This window comes from Canis lupus, chromosome 13, assembly GCF_011100685.1.
Source record: "Canis lupus familiaris isolate Mischka breed German Shepherd chromosome 13, alternate assembly UU_Cfam_GSD_1.0, whole genome shotgun sequence".
NCBI classification, from domain to species: domain Eukaryota; kingdom Metazoa; phylum Chordata; class Mammalia; order Carnivora; family Canidae; genus Canis; species Canis lupus.
In genome coordinates, this window is record NC_049234.1 from 26,176,765 (window position 1) to 26,198,320 (window position 21,556).

Below are 21,556 nucleotides of genomic sequence, written 5' to 3' on the forward strand. Positions count from 1 at the left end.
AAACATTCCGCTCCTAATACCAGCCAGCTCTGTGGGTGGTAGATCTCTAGATCAAGAAAGCACCTCTACATTGGGCTATGCCATTTCCCCTCTTGATGCTTCCCAACTTTATTAGCTTGAAGAATGTCAATTTTTTAAAAGGATAGTGTAGAGATAAATGAAATGATTTACTAAAACTTTTCTCATTCATCCCTGGGAGGCTTCCTATGGAGCTATCAAGAAGGTAAAATTTAATCCAGTATTGTAGAAATTTTCAAACGAAAGGAGTTCTTCCTTGTATTTATGAAGAATTATGGAAGGTATTGTCCCAGAAGTGCTCTGAAATCCTTGAAGGCAAATGTAAGTCAAGTAAATTACACTTAATAGTAGGGGTGATACTCCAAGAATAAATGAAATTTGGTCTGTTCTTCATTTCCATCAAAAACATTAGTGCCCTGTGCTAGATCTATTAGCTAAAAATAAGTCTCCTCCATGTTAGGTTCAGAAAGAGTCACAATTTAGATTATAAAATTGGAATACAATTTAGGCATCCAATTTTTACAGAAAATGAATTGTTTTAACCTTTTAATAATTCTGGGTTTTTTTTCTTCAGATGAAAATAAGGAATGGACTAATTTCCTAAAACATCTTAAAATAAATTTAGTAGCTCTTTTCCTTTTAACCTTCCTACATCCCTTCCTCCTTCCTTCCATCTCTGCCTTTCTTTTTAATTAAGCATTAACCAAAAGCCAAGGAAGTCCATTTGAAGGAAAAATGATCTCTTCTCTCTTCCTTCTTATGTTGTAAAATCTGCACATCGTTGACAGAATGTTGATTTAGAATTACACTAATTGACAGTGAAAGACTTCATATAATCCTGTTTATATGACCTCCAATAATGTTGAAAGATCAAATAAAAAACCGACCCTGGCAATTTTCAGAAGCCGTCATAGACTATAACAGACATGATTTAGATGAATGAACTTCCAGTCTCCACAAAATGTGAATTTGCATTTTACACAAAACCCACTTCATCAGTCACTAGCCGTGCTCCAAAAGGATGACTTCCACAGGGACCAAGTGCCTGCTTTTCTTTATAGGCACATGCAAGAAATCCTTATTCATTGTTCTTAATAAACTGCAAATACCGGTAACTTCTCCAGAAGAATTATCGCCTGGCTTTTCTGTCCTTATTCAGGGGGGACACTGGTTTTTAATGTCAATGCCAGGATTCAACAATAACATAATTGGCCATAGCTCTTGATTTCAGGAAGGGTGATCATAGCCTCTTAACATGTAGATATTGAAAGAAGGGGAAAAATCTCTAAAGAATAGCCTAAGAAAACACAGAACACAATTTGAGAAAACATTCGTTCATACCTTTCTAAAGGCACATCTTTTTCTCATTTTGTTAAAAAATAGTGCTTCATACTGTTGCTTATATAAACTTCAATGGCTATATTTTTTATATACCTTCAATTTTTTTCCCTCCTACTCATCAAATACTGATTTTGAAGGACAATGAGTATTCCATGTAGCATCAGTTAAGCTGCACCCTTTCTACCCGGGGCTGGGCTCTGCTCTGCAGGGGACCAGTGCTGGGAACAAACAGCAAAATAGGCACCTATCAGATGGAGAATGGAGGATGTGCGTGGCAGAGGAATATTTTTGTAGATAGAGTTGATCAAAGTGCAGGTGAGAACCATGCACATGTCCAGAGGAAGAGGATTCTTGGCAGAAATAGTATGTGAGAGGTAGCTGAAATGGGAGTGTGCATGGCTGGAACCATACAATATTATAGGGTTGCTGTGAGGACATTGTGGACAACATATGTGATAGTACCTATTACGATGTCTGGGGCTTAGGAATCACTTGACAAATTCATGTTTAAAAAAAAATGAGGACTCCCTCCACTGTTGAGTTTTGACAAAATGCAGAAGGTTTCAGAATCTGATGGTGCCTCTCATCAGAGTTGATGTTGACCATCCACGTGTGGTTATTTTGAAAAGAAGTCTAATTACAGAGATCTATAGCTTATGTAGATTCCAAATAAAGCAAAAAAGTGCCACTTATAATAACTGTATGTTAATGAGAGTTTCCTGTGTTAGAGTAAACAATAGTAGCTCTTATAACAACCTCCTAAAATATGGTTTAACACAAAGTGTTAAACCTCATTCACAAGAATTCAAAGCGATCAGATGACTCTCCTCCACTCAGTGATCCAAGGATCCAGCGTCCAGCTATTTTGTGATTCTACTGTCTTTAACATGCAGTGACTTTGGAAACAGAACAGACGTAAAGTGGGGCATGTGGGGTTCTTGGAGGAAGACACGGCACTTCTGTCTACATTCTATTGGCCAGAACTAGCACATGGCCCCACCCAGGTGTACAGGGGCTGGCAGCCTAGTTGCCCTAGATACCCAGAAGAAAGTGAAATATTTGGTGAACACACAAAATTCTGTGCATGGACTTTATAGTCATGATCTCATTTATATCTATGAGGTAGGTGCTATTATTCCCATTTCTTCCCCCAAGAAATAAAGGTTCTGCAAAAGGTCACAGATGTGGCCAGTGCCATGCAGAGATTCCATTTCAGGTTTGTATGATGATAAAGTGTCCCTAGTCATCACTTTATAGTGCCTTCCTGAACAACTGACAAGGTATGATATCAGGCTGAACAGAATGGTGTTTGGTTACCTGGCACCTTTTTGGCTGTGTCCTTTCACGCCTGGTAAATTTGAGAAGTCACTCCACCACTTTGCGTGTCAACTTCCTCATGAGAAATGAGACTATTTGATTATTAACTCTCTTTCTAGTGCAGCAATTCATTTAATCTTATTGCTTTTACATTTTTATAAGTATGCTATTAGAGAATTACTTTCTTGTCCCTTTTAAGGGTCCTTACAGGGGCCACAGGGTATTGGGGAAATGCTCTGCTGGAATCATATCCGTTTGGAATACTCAGCACCTTCTTAGTTCCCTCTGCCTCTGTTCCCCTTGAAGAATTTCCCATCTGTTAGCAGACCCCACTGTCAAAGAGCAGCTGATTCCTGTTGGTTTAGGAAAGCGTCCAGCATGGCTTGTGTTCAACAGCCCCTGGTCTCCTTTCCAGAGCACCCTGGGAATGAAACCTGCCAAAACGCTTTCACCATAAACTCGGCATGAAATGCGCCTGTCTAGGCTTCAGAGAAACTTAGCTAATAAAGCAGGAGATTGCTGAGGAAAAGCGGATACTTGTACTGCTCAGGAACTCCAAGCGCCAGGAGCCCGCCCTTCCTGGCTCCCCTGGGGACACTGAGGTTTTACAGGTTTAAAGTCAAGACTAAAGTATGGCCCACTGCCAGCTTCCTGAGAAGGGGATGAAAGTCCCCATCAGAACTTCTGCCCCTTCTCTTCACCTTCCTTTTTCTGGTTAGAGCAGAACCTGCTTTCTTTTTCTTTCTTATTTATATTTTTTTATTCTTTTGCCAGAAATAGGAGGCCGTTTTCTGTTCACAGGAATGAAGAACAGTGGCAAGAAATGATGTCAAACATGATAAAATGTTACCAGGACAAGATGGTGATTTTTGTAAGCCTGTGACGTGGGAAATCTGGGCCTATTATGAATGAGGAATTTCTAGAATGTGCTTTTAAAAGTTTTGCAGAATAAGTCAAGTGCTATGGGTGCTATGAGTGAGGGGGAGTTGTAATCACAACCAGCTGGGAAAGCATTGGCCAACCACAATTTTTCTGTAAGCCACAGGGTAATCTATCCCAGTCATTCATTCATCATTCATTCATTCATTCATTCCTTCATTCTCTTGAGCTCCTCCACCATGTTAGACATCGTGGTTGGTGATGGAACAATAAGCCCTACCCGGCCTTTCCACTTTGACTCTTATTCCCTCCAAGTCCTCAATCTTTTTTCTTCCTGTATAGAAGTCTGAATGGTCCTTTACAAAAATAAATCAAATAATGTCCCTTTCCCACTAGACATCTTTTAATGCAAGGTGGAGCCTGACCCGGCCTAGCCCTGCGTGGACCCTGTCCTTACCTGGTCTCCCTGGTTCTTACTACTCTCCATTGCATGGGCCTCCTAGCTCCTCACACAGATGGAGCTCTTGCCAGGGCAGGACTTCTGCATGTGCTGGGCTTCCTGTGGAACTGTTCTTGGCCCAGTTCATTGGGATCTGGGTCTTTCTTGCCTTTTCTATCTCAGCTTAAATTCTACCTCCTGTGGGAGCCCTTTCCTGATCATTCATTTGAAGGTAGTTGACATTCCTCTTTATTCTATAGGATGTTACCCATTTTTTATTTCTACTCAGAAGTTATCCCAATCCATAATGGCTTGCTTTCTCATTCATTGACTATCTCCCCTACTAGAATGTAAGCTGCTTTTCTTTTTCACCAGTAAATAGGGCAACAAGGAACATCCAGATAAAGCCCTGTCTGTAAGACAGTCAATTTAGTGAGAGAGAAACATGTTCCAAAGACACGACCCAAATACAGGGTGATGATGACTGTGTCAGAGGGAAGCAGGACACAATGGGAGGAGTCCTTGAGCCCTCAGACTAGGTGGTCAGGGAGGGTTTTATCAATAAGGCAAATTCTGAGCTGGACCTTGAATTTGACCTTGAAGTGGTTTGTGGTTGGTGAATATGGTAGAGAGCTTTTCAGCATTTTGAATAATGAAGAAATCTCTGTGTGTGAAGTACAGCATGCATATGATGAAGGAGGGAAACATGAATCGTAGGCAGCTGTGGCCAGATATGAGAGATTATGGGATGATGGAAGACAGAGTGTCAACCATCCCAAATACCTTGAATCTGGTGAAAATATATATTCCTCATGCTGCTGGCACTCAGCAAGAGAGTAATGCTTCTGTGGAGAAGCTTCTCCTTAGTGTGTGTTTGCGGGGTGGGTATCCTTTTAACTATAGTTAATTTCTTGCCCTCAATATTGTCCCCAATTACATCCTCCACATGACTTCAAGCTTATCTGTGTTTGGCTTGGATATCCTTGAGCAACTTGGAATAAAAGGGTGAGAAAAACATCACATAATTATATTCTTCTTCATGAATGTCGTTCAAATAAAGCTTTTGAAGAAGAACCAAACTACCACTACTGTCTGATGAGGGTTGTTTAAAGTGATAGGATGATGGCACCTGCCTTTGGAAAAGAAGGACCCTCTCAGCTGCTGAGAGCTGGCTAGGATGTGCTGCATTATAGAGGCTTGTGTGAACAGCAGCGTGAGTGTGGAGTTGCTCCTGAGGGATTTGTGTGTGTGTGTGTGTGTGTGTGTGTGTGTTTCACTCGAGAGGATCAGACACAGTAGAATAGAATAGGATGGGTCTGCACCAAAATAGGAAACTAGAAGGTCAAGAAAGAGTTCACATGATTTTATTTGGTATTGTTCCCTATTAGCACTAATGGGTGTTATTCTGCTTTTTATTAAAGCCATTTCATCAGACTGGCTTGTTTTTTTCAGTTGCAAGTAAAGAGGCTAGTTAGGGAAAGGAAGGGAGTAGCACAATGGTTTAGAGGTGAATTTGGGTCAGACAGACCTGGGTTTGCTTCTTGGTTCTGTCCCACTTCCAAATTACATAATTTTGGTCATATTACATAACCTCTCTGAGCTCTGATCTCTCCTCCACAAAACTGAAATAATAATTCCTATCAGAGAGGATTATTTAAAATGCTGAAGAGATGATGCTTACAAGATGCTGACTATTGTGTCTAGAATATAACACATCAATACAGGCTAGGTCATTATTTTATTATTATTATTTGTCACTCCTGCTATTGCTAGTGATTTCTGCCTGCTTCTTGGACTACAAACTGGAGGCAGAAAGAATTCATGTCTAATTCCTTTTTATCTCCTACAGCAGCACAATAACTAGCACATAAATAGCCCCTGATAAATATTTATGAAATTATTTTTAATTGCTAATACATGATTTTGATGTATTCATGGTTTCTTAATAATTTTAAATTATCATTAAATTATTTGTTCAAGAAAGATTTGACTAAATTCCTTTTTCCTCTTGTATTCTTCCTTCAATGGGTTTCGGCCAACCCCTAGGGAAGATGGGAGAGAAAGGGAAGCACTGTTGTGACGGGGTTAAGAATCGGGGCTCTGGAACTAGGCAGAGCTGGATCAGAGCACCTCTAACGTAGCTTCCTAGGCTCAGGTTTTCCATCTATAGAACGAGGCTAATATTTACAGTGCTAGTAACTATGACAAGGCATATCTCACAAGTTTGTGGTGCTAAGCACTTAATTGGTATCATTTCACTGGGTCTCAGAAACACCTTGGGAGGGAGGTGTTAGGATCATGTGTTAAATAGTCTTCTATGGAGGTAACAGGAATAGAACAGAGATGAGTGAGGTGCCTGGTTGGTGAGAGAGACCCAAGGACAGTTTTTTCCCCTTCTTTTTGCTTCCTCTGTCTCACTGGGCACTGAAGGGCACACAGGTTCTGGCCACACAGGGGCTGAGGGCTGGGGAGGTGGGTTGGGCAGGGCAGTGGGTTTCAAGTTCAGCCAGCTGGTTCTCAAGTCCAGGTCCCTTCTGCTGGACCCCAGAGCTTCCCTCAGGGGTGTGGAGAAGAGGCCTCTGCATTTATGTGCACCCCTCCCTCTCTCTCAGCTCAAAGCCATCTTCACCTAACTGTATTGGGGCCACTGGGAATGAGTCAGCCCATCACATACTTGCTCCCAGGGCCACCTTCCAGGTGACAGAGAAACATATCACCGTTGAGCAGGACATAAAGACCTGCCTGGACCAGCAGGGTTTGTGTTCATGCCCTGTGAAAGCACTTTGCCATGTGGTTCATTAAAAAACCAGCATTGTCTGCCCAGCTGCTTCTTCATGGCCAGTGGCTTGCTGTGGAACCAGTCTGATGTCTCCTCAAAGCTGCCTTGTCTCTTTTTTAACAGCTGATGGTGGAGTATTGCTGAGGCCAGAGCTGAGTCACCTTCAACGTAAGCCTCTTTTGTGTCTGCTGCCAATTGCCACAGAGGCCTTGTCTGCCTTTCTGATGCAAGGAACGGCAAGCTCCCATCTCTGCCTCAATGTCACCCTGCTGGCTGGCTCGGTCCACACAGTTCAACAAAATAATGTAGCCTGGAGAGGGAGAGAGACAGAGAGGGAGAGAGAGAAGGGGAGGGAGAGGGGAGGGGGGGAGAGAGAGAGATGGAAAGAGAGAGAGAGAGAGTGAGAGGGGGAGGGACAGGGAGGGAGAGAGAGAGAGAGAGAGAGAGAGAGAGAGAGAGAGAGAGAGAGAGAAGTGGTGGGGAGTGAGAGAGGGAAGGGAGAGGCAAGACCAATGAAACCAGAGACCTTCAGGTCACATACAGCTGGCAGGACCAGGCAAAGGGAAGAAATCACATTTGGAATCCGTCTCTCTGCCTCTCATCTTGCTGTTGCTTCTCACTTATGAGCTGGGAACCTTGCCTCAAGGAAGAGGTTTGACTCTCTATCCTAAGCCTTTGTTTCTGCAACTGTGAAATGGTGACTAACATCTCCTAAGTCAGAGGGTTGATGGGGGACAGACTTCTCTAATATCAAAGACAAATTGCCCCCCACTGCTGCCTGCTACCCTCAGACTGTGTGGGCTCTCCTGCTGGACACTTTCTCAGGCCACTAGACTCCTCCTCCCCAGAGGATTCTAACGATGTGATCAGTTGTGGTTGATGGGCAATGTCTGCCATCCTAACTAGGACACGAGAGCTGCATGCACCGGCACGATGTCACTCCACTTTGACCGTCTATCCAAGTGTCCGGCAGCATGTATAGTTACTACATTGATATTTGTTGAATGATAAAGCTGTAAAATGTTTGAACAAACTCCTAATGGGTAACCCCCTCTGACCCCCCAAGTCCCTTGGGTTCCGCTCTGCCCCTCTCCAAACCCTACCACCCAGAGGCGATGGAATTCCCTTTGTAAAGGACAGATCCAAGTTTCCCACATTTCCTTAAAGTCCTACCCTTCCCTTTACAGACAAAGAATTTCCCAGCACCCCACCCTTAGTCCCAGGTCTTTCCAATTTGTGATTCAGCCCCTCGCTCTCCAGGGTCCTGGGGTGTCTCCCGGACATCGTCCATTTACAGCATCCTTGCCTTTCCACAGGAGATTCCCTCTGCCTGAAATGTCTCTCCTGCTTGGAAGTCTTCTCGCTTGTTCTTCCTGGGGAGCCTCTACATGTTGGCCTCCTCTGTGAAGCCTTCCTGGACACAGTCATCCACATCTCCAGGTAGGACCGGCCCCCACTTTGTGTCCTCAGCCCTGTTCTACCCTTCACTTCCAAATCGCCAGTTGCATGTTTGTCTCCCCCCGCCCCAAGAGGCAGCAAATTTGGAGCAGATGGGAAGGGGTGAGGATGGGAGGCAGTGGGGACGGGACGGTGGGGGCAGAAGTGCCAAGGGCTCTGCTCTAAGTGAGAGGTCTGAGAAGAAGAAGGCTGCACAAAGTCCACAATAGCCAAACTGTGGAAGGAGCCTCGGTGTCCATCGAAAGATGATAAAGAAGATGTGGTCTATGGATACAATGGAATATTCCTCAGCCATTAGAAATGACAAATACCCACCATTTGCTTCGACGTGGATGGACCTCAAGGGTGTTATGCTGAGTGAAGTAAGTCAATCAGAAAAGGACAAACATTATATGGTCTCATTCATTTGGGGAATATAAAAATTAGTGAAAGGGAGTAAAGTGAAAGGAGAGAGGATGAGCGAAAATATCAGCGACGGTGACAAAATATGAGAGACACCTAACTCTGGGAAATGAACAAGGAGTAGTGGACGGGAAGGTGGGCGGGGGGTTTGGGGGTGACTGGGTGATGGGCACTGAGGGGGGCACTTGGAGATGGGATGAGCACTGGGTGTTATGCTAGATGTTGGCAAATTGAACTACAATAAAAAGAAGAGAAGAAAGAGAAGAAGAAGAAGAAGAAGAAGAAGAAGAAGAAGAGAGGAGGGAGTAGGGAGGAGGGGAGGAGGAGAGAAGTCTTCCCAGTTCTTCCCGATACCATACCAATCCATACTCTCCGCCTCCCCGCCTCCCTCCCCGCCTCCGCATCCTCCTCCTCCTCCGCCGCCGCGCCGCCTGAAGAAGAAGGAAGACCGGACTGCAAGGGCAAGCGGCCGCGGAGTCCTGGCGTCTCCTCCCAGGACAGGGCGCACCTGTCCAGGCACCTGCGGTGGCCACTGGGGCTCTGTCCTAAGACTGCACAGCAGGTGAGCGCGTGCACACCGCCTGCCCTCTGCATGGAGGCCTGGTCCGGCGCCCAGAGTCAGGCGCCCATCCAAATTAGGCTCGAATTCCCTGTGTAAGCAAACAGCAGGACAGGGAACAGAGGCGCCTGCTAATTTCCAGTGGATCAACGCTTTCTCTGCTGGAGATGGCCTAAAGTGCCCAAGGATCAAGCTGGGCCCCCTTGCTGAACCAGCTGGGCCTCAGAGATGCCGGAGGTGCGTCGTGGGGCTTTTGCCTCTGACTTTGAGAACTTGTCATCTAGCCTGTGATAGCTACCTGGATTCTGACATTTTGAAATAGAAAACAGAAATTAAGGGCATGATGGAAAGAATGTAGGCCTTGCAATCAGACAGGTCCGTGTTTTTCCTGCTGAGTAACCATGGTATCCCCTTAACTCTCAGAGCCTCAGTTTACTCTTCTATAAAATGGCAATGTTATAGTACCTGACGAACGCCCTACTGAGGGTTATATGTGATACTCATTGTGTCCTGGTGTCTACTGCTTGCCACAGAGTAATGGGTCTCAACTAAGGGCATCTTTGTCCTCCAGGGCACACTTAGCAATATTTGGAGACATTTGTGATTGTCACAACAGGGGGTGTGCAACTGGCATCTAGCATGTAGAGGTCAGAGATGATGTTAAACATTCTATAATGCACAGGACAGCCCCTCAGGCCCCCAAAAGAAATCATCCAGCCCAAAATGTAAATGGTGCTGAGATTGAGAAGTCTGTCTTAGAGTAAGTTTGGCCAACTGGATCCAGGAACAATGATAACTATTAAAATATAATTATTGGAGTGCTTGGGTGGCTCAGTTGCTTAAGCGGCTGACTCTTGATTTAGGCTCAGATCATGATCTTGGGGTCCTGGGATGGAACACCAATTCCAGCTCTGCACTCAGCAGCAAGTCTGCTTCAGGATTTTTCTCTCTCCCTCTGCCCCTCCCTCCTGCACTCTCTCAAATAAATCTAAAAAAGTATTAAAATATAATTATTATCTCTTTCCACTTATTTTTACTAACCATATATTTAGAGAATGTGGAAGAAGCTGCTGCCCATTAAGAATGGCGGTAATTTCTTCAGCTCTCTTCCCTTTGAGAGATGGGGTCTCCATCACCTCTCCTTGAATCTTGGCAGGCTCTGTAACTGCTTTGAACAATAAAAACATGGTGTATAGTTAATGAAACTAGCAGCTTCTACTTCCTGCCTTTTGGCATGTTCTCTTTGGCAATTCTGAAATACCATGTGAGAAGTTTGGCTTCTTGAGATTCTCATGCTGAGGAGTTCAAGGCAGGCAACCTGGTTGACAGTCCCCATGAAGTCCAGCCTTCCTGCCACGCTCACCAGCTACCATTCACATGGGCAGATCCTCTTGGACTCTCCAGAACAGCCCATCCAGAGATGATTAATACTGGTGAAGGGATGTAGTCAACATCATGTGGGGAATTGCCAAGTGGAGTCCTGTCTGAATTCCTGTTCCACAAAACTGTGAGATATAATACAGTGGTTACTGTTTTAAGCTGTGATATATAAGTAGGGATGATTTATTTTGTACCCAAACATGACCAAACAGAAGGATCAAATATCCTTGAGTAATTTATAGTATCTTAATAAGAAAGATGCCATAAATGAAAAAGAGAAAAATGCAAAACCGAGCATTTGTATGTATATTTGTTAAATGGGAACCACCTCACTGACTTTAAAAATCCTGGCCTTAAGATCAAAAGTCTTACTACCATGAATGATGTTGGGCCAGTTTCTTGACCTCTTAAACCCTTAGGGTCTTTTTTTTTTTTTAATTTTTTTTATTGGAGTTCGATTTGCCAGTCCTTAGGGTCTTTAAATGTATATGTGGATAATAGTGCCTACTGCACAGGGTTATTCTGAATATCTAATAAAGGAGAATATATGAAAGTGCCTAATGCAGTTATTGGTACAAAACAGGCACTTGTTAGTGTTTGTTCGCTTTTAATACTTTTGGAGGTAAGGAGGGAAAGGATTACTAAGAACTTGTGTTAGGGGAATAATTTGTGAGAGCCATGAACCTTGAGGAAAAAAATTATTATGATTTCAAACTGCTTCCTGAAATAAAGTAGGCAGTGTTCAGATTTGCTGCTGTTTTAGGGCAGGGCGGGGATGGAGTATATGGTTGTTTGGTGCAAGGGTTCAGGGGATTATTCTAAGAAACCATTTGAGCATGGTCTAGGAGCACTCTGAAAAAGAACTCCATTAATACACATATTGGACTCCAGTCACAGAGAGAATGGAAAGTGGGTATAGGAGGGGCAATAAAAGTTAAGTTTCAAAGATGAACTGTTAGTGTCCTGAGAGAAAGTCTCTCATGCATAAGCAGCAAAGCCTAGTGAGATGGATTGGTGCTGGCTTGAGTGCCATGTCTGCAAATTTCACACAGCTTGATGGGGCTGAGGGGGGCGGACCTTGCATCTGAGAAGAAAGTAGTTGCAAAGCACTCCCAGAGTCATTGCTGCTATGGGATCCCTCTTTGGAAAGAAGAGCACAGAATGGGAAACATTTCTTTTCCAAGAGAAGAAAAGTGAGCCAGTAACCTGGACCAGGAGTGAACAGCTTTGTTTGACAATGGTAGCTGGAGAGTAAGCCCGGGTGGTGGTGGGGTATAGCAGGAGCTCTGGGACTGGCCTCCCAGAAATATTAGCAGGGCCATGGAAGCATGGAGGTCCAACATAGGGACTTACAGAGAGGCAGAAGCCTGAGAACGCCCCTTGAAGATAGTGAGAATGTTGCAGACAAAGAAATGTGGAGACAACTGAGCCAGGGAATTTAGGCTCAAATTTGAGTCCTTAGGCTGAGGAAGCCTGGAGGCATTTGGTTTACAATAACATAATGAAGAAATAATCCTGAACTGTGAGTCTTTTAACCTTGCAGGACTTGCATTGGCATAGTCAAAATGTGTCAAAAGGAATAGTTTGCAAGAAACTCATTTCAGAAGCCTCAAGCTCTTTCCACTCTCCCTATACCTCCAGCTGTAGGTCTTGGGTACTTTGTTTCCCTAAAGGTCATAACCAGGTGGATGATGACTCCATGGTTCTCCAGAAGTTGGGGAATAGCTCGTGAAACTGGCACAGAACAAGGTACAATCACTGTAGGAAGAAAGACAGAACACGCCCACCAAACTACAGCCAGATGAAAGGTGGGCTTTGCCTCTAGCTGGTGGTACATCCTGACTCACCCAGTTTTCTATAGGGAAGCAGTAGGCCTGGCTGACTCCAATGCCTCTCCTTCCCCTGCTGTGTCTATACTTTAGATTTTGCCCTTAGCTCACTATCCTGCCATGTAGCCTGCATGCTACCACAGTTTCTCCTGGATGCTTGTATCATGTCTGTTCTCCCAGTGAAGTAAAAAGTAGTGTGCTTTGGGGATAAAACCTAGGATGTGTAATAAACAAACTCTTTTAGTGTTATGATTTACAACTCTATGACTTAAGATTTCTGAGCTTGCTTCTTTTCATTGGTGAAATGAGAATGAGAGACAGACCTTTCCCACAGTTATGTTAAGGAGATGGTATTAAAATGCTCCACAATACTGGGGCACATGGATGGCTCAGGTGGTTAAGCATTTGGCTCTTGGTTTGGCTCAGGGCCATGAGATTGAACCCTCTGTGGGACTCCACACTCAGCATGGATTCTGCTTGTGATTCTCTCTCTCCCCCTGCCTTCCTCTCACTTGCTCTCTCTCTCTCAAATAAAAAAGTGAAATTTTAAAAAATGCTCTGCAGTATAAATTGGAGGTTCTTTGGGTGATTGCTTCATTATCTCCTCATTAGTTGAGACTGGACTGGTCTTGTTCAAAACAAGACCATAGAAGTCAGACTGCCAATTGCACTTGAATTCATATACTTGCAAAGAGTTGTGTTAGGTCATCTTATAGCTGAGAAACCCCAGGATGTTAAGGAATAAAAACAAGAAAGGTGAATATGAGCCATGGTGTCTGGACTTGTGTAGTCTTTCTCAATACCTACAAGGGCATGGCAAAAGAGAGAAAATAAGAGTATGGGAATCTGTTTACTTCTTTCTAAATTGTTCACAATTAGAATCTGACTTGAGTCTGAAAATTACTCTGTGAAATAGGAATAGCAGAGGTTGCTGTTGTTATCTTCAGCTTACCAGTGAAGGCACTAAGCCTCAGAGGAGTCTGTGTCAAATGCCTACTTAGTACATGACTTTGGGAACGTAAAAACACTTGCTGGAATATGGCCCATATGTGATCTTTTCTTATTTATTTATTTATTTATTTATTTATTTATTTATTTATTTATTTACTGTCCTGGCACAAGGAAGGGCCTAACATTTCTAAAATGATAGATATAACCCATAGAAGAAATATTTCCACTTAATCTTACAACAACACTTCAAAGAAGCAAAGACCATCCCCACTTTACTGGTGATAAAAGTGAGGCTCAGTGAGGCTAAGCAGCTATACCCAGTTACACAGCAGGTATGTGGCAAAGTCAGGGTTTGAACTCAGCTCTTCTGACGCAAGATCATGTGCTCCTTCCTCCCAGTGGAGGAAGCACATGGACACTTCCTCTAGGTCCAGTATTTCATGGCAACAGAGCACTACAACATATCTAAAATAACCTTTCAGAAAGAATTCTCTCTACTAAAATGTCAAAGCAGAAAGATTTTACTTAATGGCAAATTACACATCCACTGGCATTTCTCTTTGCTCTGTTAACTTAGTTCCCGAAAAACAAAAAAAGAGAAAGAGAAAGAAAGAAGAAAGAAAGAAAGAAAGAAAGAAAGAAAGAAAGAAAGAAAGAAAAAAGAAAGAAAGAAAGAAAGAAAGAAAGAAAGAAAGAAAGAAAGAAAGAAAGAAAGAAAGAAATTACAATCAGCAATTTTGCCACAAGAATGGAACTGACACCCTTATCCAGCTGTGACCAAATGATCCATTATTCATGTGGCACACGTTCCAACATTCTTCACCGCCTCGCTTGCCTGTGACGGACTTTCATTTCCACCAGTCCCTTTGGAATATTTTCTGATGGTGACCACAGAGAGCAAGCCTGTCAAGCCCTATGCTCATGTTAGATTTAGAAAAAGAAAATCTGGTCTGTTTCAATGTCACATAAAGGATCTTCTTTGTTGTGGTTATTAACTGAAGACGTTTATCACTATAACCCCAAATTGGGAAATTTTGCAGTGTGGTTTCAAGCAATATGGGAGCTTGTAACAGTAAAAGAAACCCTAGCAAGGAAGGAGGTGGACTGGTTTAAATTCCAACCATTGTGGCTGAGGTGACTTCATTGTGGCACATGCATAGGGACCACAGAGAGAAGGTCTTCCCAGAAAAGGAGGAGAATAGTACAATTAACAGTAAATGTAGACATTTTCTCTCTACCTAAAGCTATCAAGATTTACAAAATCCTATTTTGTAGACCCAAGCCAAAAATCACACTATTTACTGGGCATATAATGTCTGTAAGGTTCTGAGTATGGGCTTTCCATACGTGCTATCCTCTTTAATCCCTCAGAAATCCTTCTCTAAAGAAGGGTTTACTGTTGATTAGATAAGCAGAGTAATTTGATGGAGGTCTCACAGCTAATAAATGGAAGAGCCTGGAATCTGTACTAAAACGTCCAGTGCTCTTTTCCCTACACACATCGTGCTTATAGACACTCAAATCTTGCTGTAAGCATTATGCGGAAAGCAGCCTGAGAACTCTCTGGAATAAGCTGTCACAGAAAGAAGTGATCCCACATATGTGGACATGGGCTGAGACTGGTACGGATGGAGAGAACCAATTAGGGGAATATACAGAAACTGGCAAGCAGAAGGGGATCCAGAATAGGGATTAAAACAGAAATTAACTCAGTAACTCCTAGCTGAAGCCTTTAGTAACACCAAGTGAGGACGATCAGGAGAGATATTACTAAAATTAAACTTCATCTTTTCATTTAATGACTGTTTCTTTAGCACTTAATTTATGCCAGATTCTACAGACACCAAATAAATGAAACCAAAAGTCCTTGTCTTTATTGAATGCAAAATTCAGGTATGTGATTGAGTGAATATAAATACTTGGGTTTCCATTAATATATAACTGTATGTATTCTATTTATAAATGGATATGTGGATATATTTCCATAAATAATGTGTATGTATATGTAAACATTATGTAATTAACTATGTGTCTATTGTCTCTGAGGGGAGGAGGGTGGTGATTCCTCTCAACCATCCTATCCATTATGTTTTTTAAGCTCTGGGTTAGAGAATCCATTATGATATTGCTAAGAGGAGGAACCTGAATCACATGGATTAAATCATCACATGACTTCACCATCTTGGTGGCTAGAGTGGATAAGTAGTAGTCTCTCCCCACAGACAGTTCTTATTTGGATATGTCATCCCATACATGGTCATTCAAGATAGGGCCATCAGCTGATCCAAGGCCGGTTGGTTCAGCTGGTTAAATGTTAATATTAAGGCCAGATTGGAGATTTCAGGACCTGGGTAAGTCTCTAGCCCTATCATTTGTTTGATAAGAACAGCAGGGTTCAGTGTAAGGGGATATGAGTGGATCCCAACAACAATTGATTTTTTGTCTTGAAAGACAACTTAGCAACACAACACAGAATGTTCCAAAGTTCTGGAGTCAAATAGTTGAGGGTTCAAGCTTGGTTCAGCTACTTCTTTGTTTAGCAATTTTTAGTAAATTAATCTTTCTGAGCCTACTATTCTAATCAATGGCAAGTGAATAACAATATTCTCTTTTAGCATGGTGGTGTAGAATAAATTAACATATATATAAAGCTTTTAGTACAGTATCTCTCACCCATAGGAGAAAATTTATTATGTTTATCTATCTCTCATCTCTCTATCCATCCATTTATCTGTCCAACCACACCAATGTATCTATCTATCTCACAGCTTATGTGATTGGTTAAGGTTCAGTCTGCTGCATTTTCCAGGTGACTTTGGAGCCATGAACAAAGAAGTCTCTAGCTGACATATTAATACTATGATTATTGATCCATAAAGTTTGACAATAATAGGTGCAAGTAGATATTGACTTGTCCAAATTGTATCTGTTTTTGAGGATTTATTCACTTAACACTTTGAAATTAAACATAGGATTTCTATAAAATGTATTATTAAACACATCATATATTTTGAACTAATGGAATTCACAAAAGCATTTATAAGAATTGTGTGCACCCTATAGATTCATTATATTTTTAGAAATCTGCTTACAATTTACAAGACTTTGTTAACTTATAAAGAACTCTTTATTGATCTCCCAAGAGTTTGATCACTAGTCTCATTAAATGTTCCCTCAGGTGGGCAGCCCCGGTTGCCCAGTGGTTTAGTGCTGCCTTCGGCCCAGGGTGTGATCCTGGAGACCCAGGATCAAGTCCCACGTCGGGATCCCTGCATGGAGTCTGCTTCTCCCTCTGCCTGTGTCTCTGCCTCTCTCTCTCTCTGTGTCTGTCATGAATAAATAAGTAAAATCTTAAAAAAAAAAAAGTTCTTTCAGGAAAAAATAGTACTGTTAATTGTGATCAAAATAAAATATATCAAAAGTATAGAAGATAGATTATGCTATTTTTAACAACTATCGAGGTTATTTGGAATGCAATGTACAAGGAGTTGTTATTGCTTTTCATTGACCAGACCTACTTCTGAGTCCCATGGTATAGAAGTTGCTCATAGTCATGCTACCATGTTCTCTAATTGTATCTTTTAATTTTCACATATCTATACATTTAGCTTATTCATCAACATATTGAAAACCTACTTTGTTGGTTCATTCATTCATTCATTCATTCATTGAACCTTTGTTGGGAGTTGAATATATTATAAGCATTAAATTAGGTTTAGGGAACATGGTGTAAACTAAGACATAATCTTCATCCTTTTTTTTTTTTTAAGATTTTATTTATTTATTCATGAGAGAGAGAGAGAGAGAGGCAGAGACACAGGCAGAGGGAGAAGCAGACTCCATGCAGGGAGCCCGACATGGGACTTGATCCCAGGACTCCAGGATCACGCCCTGGGCCAAAGGCAGGTGCTGAACCACTGAGCCACCCAGGGATCCCCCAATCTTCATCCTAAATAAGCTTATGATACAACATGAATGGGTGGAAAGGCTGTATAAACATTGAGTTAATTGTAGTATGGCTGGCATAGGCAAGAAATGTGAGCCATCGATCATTTTGGAGGGTCGGCTAACCTAGAATCTGGGAAATCTTCCTGACGGAAATGGCACTTAAGCTGAAATATTAAGATAAAATAGACCATCACCAAATTATTGAACTCTATGTCTGAAACCAAAGATGTACTATATGTTGTCTAATTGAATTAAATTAAAAAAATAAGATAAAATACACCACCACCAGCTGAAACTGGAGATTAACATTTTAGGTAGAGGGAATAGAATCCATGAATACCCAGAAACAAAAAACAGCAGCATTTTGAGAAATGAACGTAATCCAGAGTGAATGTATTAGCCATTGAGGTATAAAGATAAATAACACAATGATTTGTCTTGAGGATTGTTCTGTCTTCTGTAAAGGAGAGAGATGTATCAGAGGATCAGAGAAGAATGTGTTAAGCTACTACACTAATATGTATAAAGTCCTTAAAATTGAGAAAATAAAGGAGAGAGTGCTTTAGTGTGCCTATCAGGGAAGTCTTCATAGAAGAGAAGACTTCTCTCCTCTGCTTAATCATAAGCTCCTTGAAGGCAAGGACCATGTCCTTTAAAAAATATTGCACTATCTGTTCTGTGCCCAATACGTGTTGGATAAACTCTTAGTTTAATGTTATTTGTTTCAATGACTCTTGGGAGGCTGAGGCAAAGGCTGGTAGCATAGAATGTGGGTCGGGTGGTGACAGCCGAGGTTAACACAAGGACACTGCCATGATACATGACTGTGGCTTCTGCCCTGGGGCTACATACTTTGCATTAATTCACTTTTACATGCATTCATTGACCACCATGTGTTGGAAATTGGTTCAACACTGGTAAATGTGAAGATTATTTGTTCATGGCTTTGGCCTTGACAGAGTTGAGCCCGGAGCTGGGAGTCAGAGATGTACACATATTATTATATCAATGTGATGTGAGCAATGCTCTGCCATAGCAGACAGTGCTAAGAACCACAGAAAGAAAAGTGGTAATCTCGGGGGTTGGGATGATGACCCTGTGAGTGGGACATGTCCTTGGTTTCCTTCTCTTCTCTTTCTAGGCCCTCTTAGTATTCCATCTGGTGTTGTATCTTCCACTAACCTCGATGCAGCTAACTCTCACATCTATTTCACCAGCATGGCCTCTTTCCAGAGCTTCATCCATTTATATCTAATTCTTGTGTGACACCTCCAACTAATGTCCTGCTGACATCTCTAACTCAATTTGTTCAATGCTGAGCTCATCGTTTCTCTACAAAACCTGTTCATTGTCCTGCTCCCTGTTTTGTTAAAAGCTCCCCACTAGGGCAGCCCGGGTAGCTCAGGGGCAGCCTGGGTGGCTCAGTGGTTTAGCGCTGCCTTCAGCCCAGGGCCTGATCCTGGAGACCCGGGATTGTGTCCCACGTCGGGCTCCCTGTGTGGAGCCTACTTCTCCCTCTGCCTGTGTCTCTGCCTCTCTTTCTATCTGTGTCTCTCATGAATAAATAAATAAACAAAATCTAAAATCTAAAAAAAAAAAAAAAAAAAAGCTCCCCACTAGACCCAGTGATGTGGGTTCTGATGCTCAGGGCTAACCCTTTCCTTTCTCTACCCCTAAACCCATCTCTTTGTGGCTGATTCTTCCCTCCTGATAATCACTCATGCTATCTTTCATTCCTAATACGGTTACCATAAGTTAAATCCTCATTTCTTCTCTCATGTGAGTAACAGACTTTAAGCCAGGAGAAAAACAACATAGATATTTATAAAACAAAAACAGACCTCCAAGCTTTATGTCTTGATGGATACTTTCAAGGCCAGAAGGAGATTCTGGACTCGCAGTTCTCAACCTTTTTACTATTGGAATTACCAGCAGAGCTTTAGAAAACACTTATGCCTAGGTTCTACTGTAATTTAATTGATCTGGGGTACAGCCTGGGGAAATGAGGACTTTAAAGACCTCTCTGGGCAAGATTCTGAAGTGAAATTGAGGTTGAGAACCACAGGACTAGACCAAGAGGACTCTGTTCTCTGCTCTTTGATGAGCATTCCAACGCCATCACCAGAAGAGTGGACAAAAACTAGAAGAGTGGACAAAACCATGCACACAGCGCTAAAGATGGAAATTTCTAAAGACTTTGAAAAGATTAAACAGAAGGGAGACACCAAATTCATCAAGTACAAAAAAATCATTCTGATACAATGATAGTGAACTTTCTTCAGCTTGACAGATGAATATGTCAATACAGCACAATAACCACAACAGCTGTCTAAAAAGGAATATACAAACATAATGGCATGAGAATATTCTTCTCTCATACTTGTTTTCTCTGCTTCTAATTTTCCTCACTTCACTCATTTTCAGGCATTACTGCCAAATTAATTTTCTTGTAAAACAGTTTTGAACATATCAATCTCTTTCCCAAAATATAATACCTCCTTGTTGCTTATAGGGAAAAAAAATAAAAAAGTTCTTTCCCAATTTGGCCAACAATTCACTGTTCCAATTTTGTTTACTATAATTCTCTTTCATGCATTCCTGCCTTCAGGGCTTTGCTTATGCTGTTCTGTATCATTGGTTCTTCCCAATTCTACATATTAAAGTCCCCTCATCCTTAAAGATTCTACTCACATACTACCTCCTCCACAAAGCTTTTCATGATCATTTTGGCAGAAAGCAATTTTTTTCATCCTTTGAAATAGCATAGTTCTTTTGTAGTCTATAAAACTAATTTATTAATAATGAAAAACTTTTCACATTAAAATTTGTTAGTTCATAAAATTAATTATTTCAAACCATTCAATGCTCATTGAGTACCTGCTGTATGAGCTTTGTGTTAGGGATAAACATAGACCATGGCAGACATGGTCCCTGCCTACAATGGGAGTCTGAGTAGGGTACAAGGATTTTAATTAGGCAAGTGACAATATTATTTGTGATTATGCCTGGGAATTTGAGAGGCAGAAGTAAACAGGTGTCAGACTATAAACTTTCACACTCTGATAAGAAAGTGAACCATCTCTCTAACTAAAACAGGTGAGCCAATGATGATTAGACTATTGATTCTAAAAAGCTGGTCTTAGAAGTATGTGAGCTAATGAAAAAGAAGCCCCTGATTTTGATGAAATAATCTTTGGGGAAGGCCAGACCAGTGCGTATCAGTCTATTGCTTCTGGCAACAGGAGGTTTGGGGGAGCAAAGAAAACTGAGAAGGTTTAGCCTTAATCATAGCCAGAAATTCTGCAGTGCTCATCCAACTCATTGGATAATATGATATCAGGGTTCTTGCCAAGAATAAGCAGTTTACAGGGACCCACTAGCAGTCAAGTTGTGGACTGAATGGGATCTCTAACATTATGTCTGTCACCAGCTCCATTCAACAAGTAGGAAAATGTCAGGACAGTGATGGGGCCCCTGGCGGTGACCAGAGGTGGGAGGATGGGGTGGGGATGAAGGAATGCTACTATTTCCTGCTTTGTCCACTAATGAAATAATAAATTATCCTCTTTCATTTTAAAGAGCTTAGCATTGAGCACTCATGTGAAGATCCCTTGTAGGGGGTTTGGGAGAATTGACATTCTCTTAATTTCTCTAGCTAATTTCAAGGAGCAAAAAGACCTTTCACAAGGTATTTACCACTTTCCACTTGAGTTAGTCATTTAAATAATATTTTTATGGGGAACCCTGTGTGGCTCAGCGGTTTGGCGCCTGCCTTTGGTCCAGGGTGCGATCCTGGAGTCCCGGGATGGAGTCCCGCATCGGGCTCCGGGCATGGAGCCTGCTTCTCCCTCTGCCTGTGTCTCTGCCTCTCTCTCTCTCTGTGTCTATCATAAATAAATAAATAAATAAATAAATAAATAAATAAATAAATAAATCTTTAAAAAAATAAAAAAAATATTTTTATCACCCCTACTAGACCATAACTCTCTTAGAGGAAAGAACAAATTATCTTGATGTTCCTTCAAATGCCTACTGCCATTTTTAGTAGAGAATAAGTGTTTGACAGCCATTATTTTTGTCAACAAATGAATAAACAATGAGTGTATTCATTTTCTAAATCTATTGTAACAAAATACCACAAAACTAAATAACTTAAACAAAAGAAATCTATTTTTTTAAGGATTTTATTTATTTATTCATAAAAGACACAGAAAGAGAGAGGCAGAGTCATAGGCAAAGGAAGAAGCAGGCTCAAT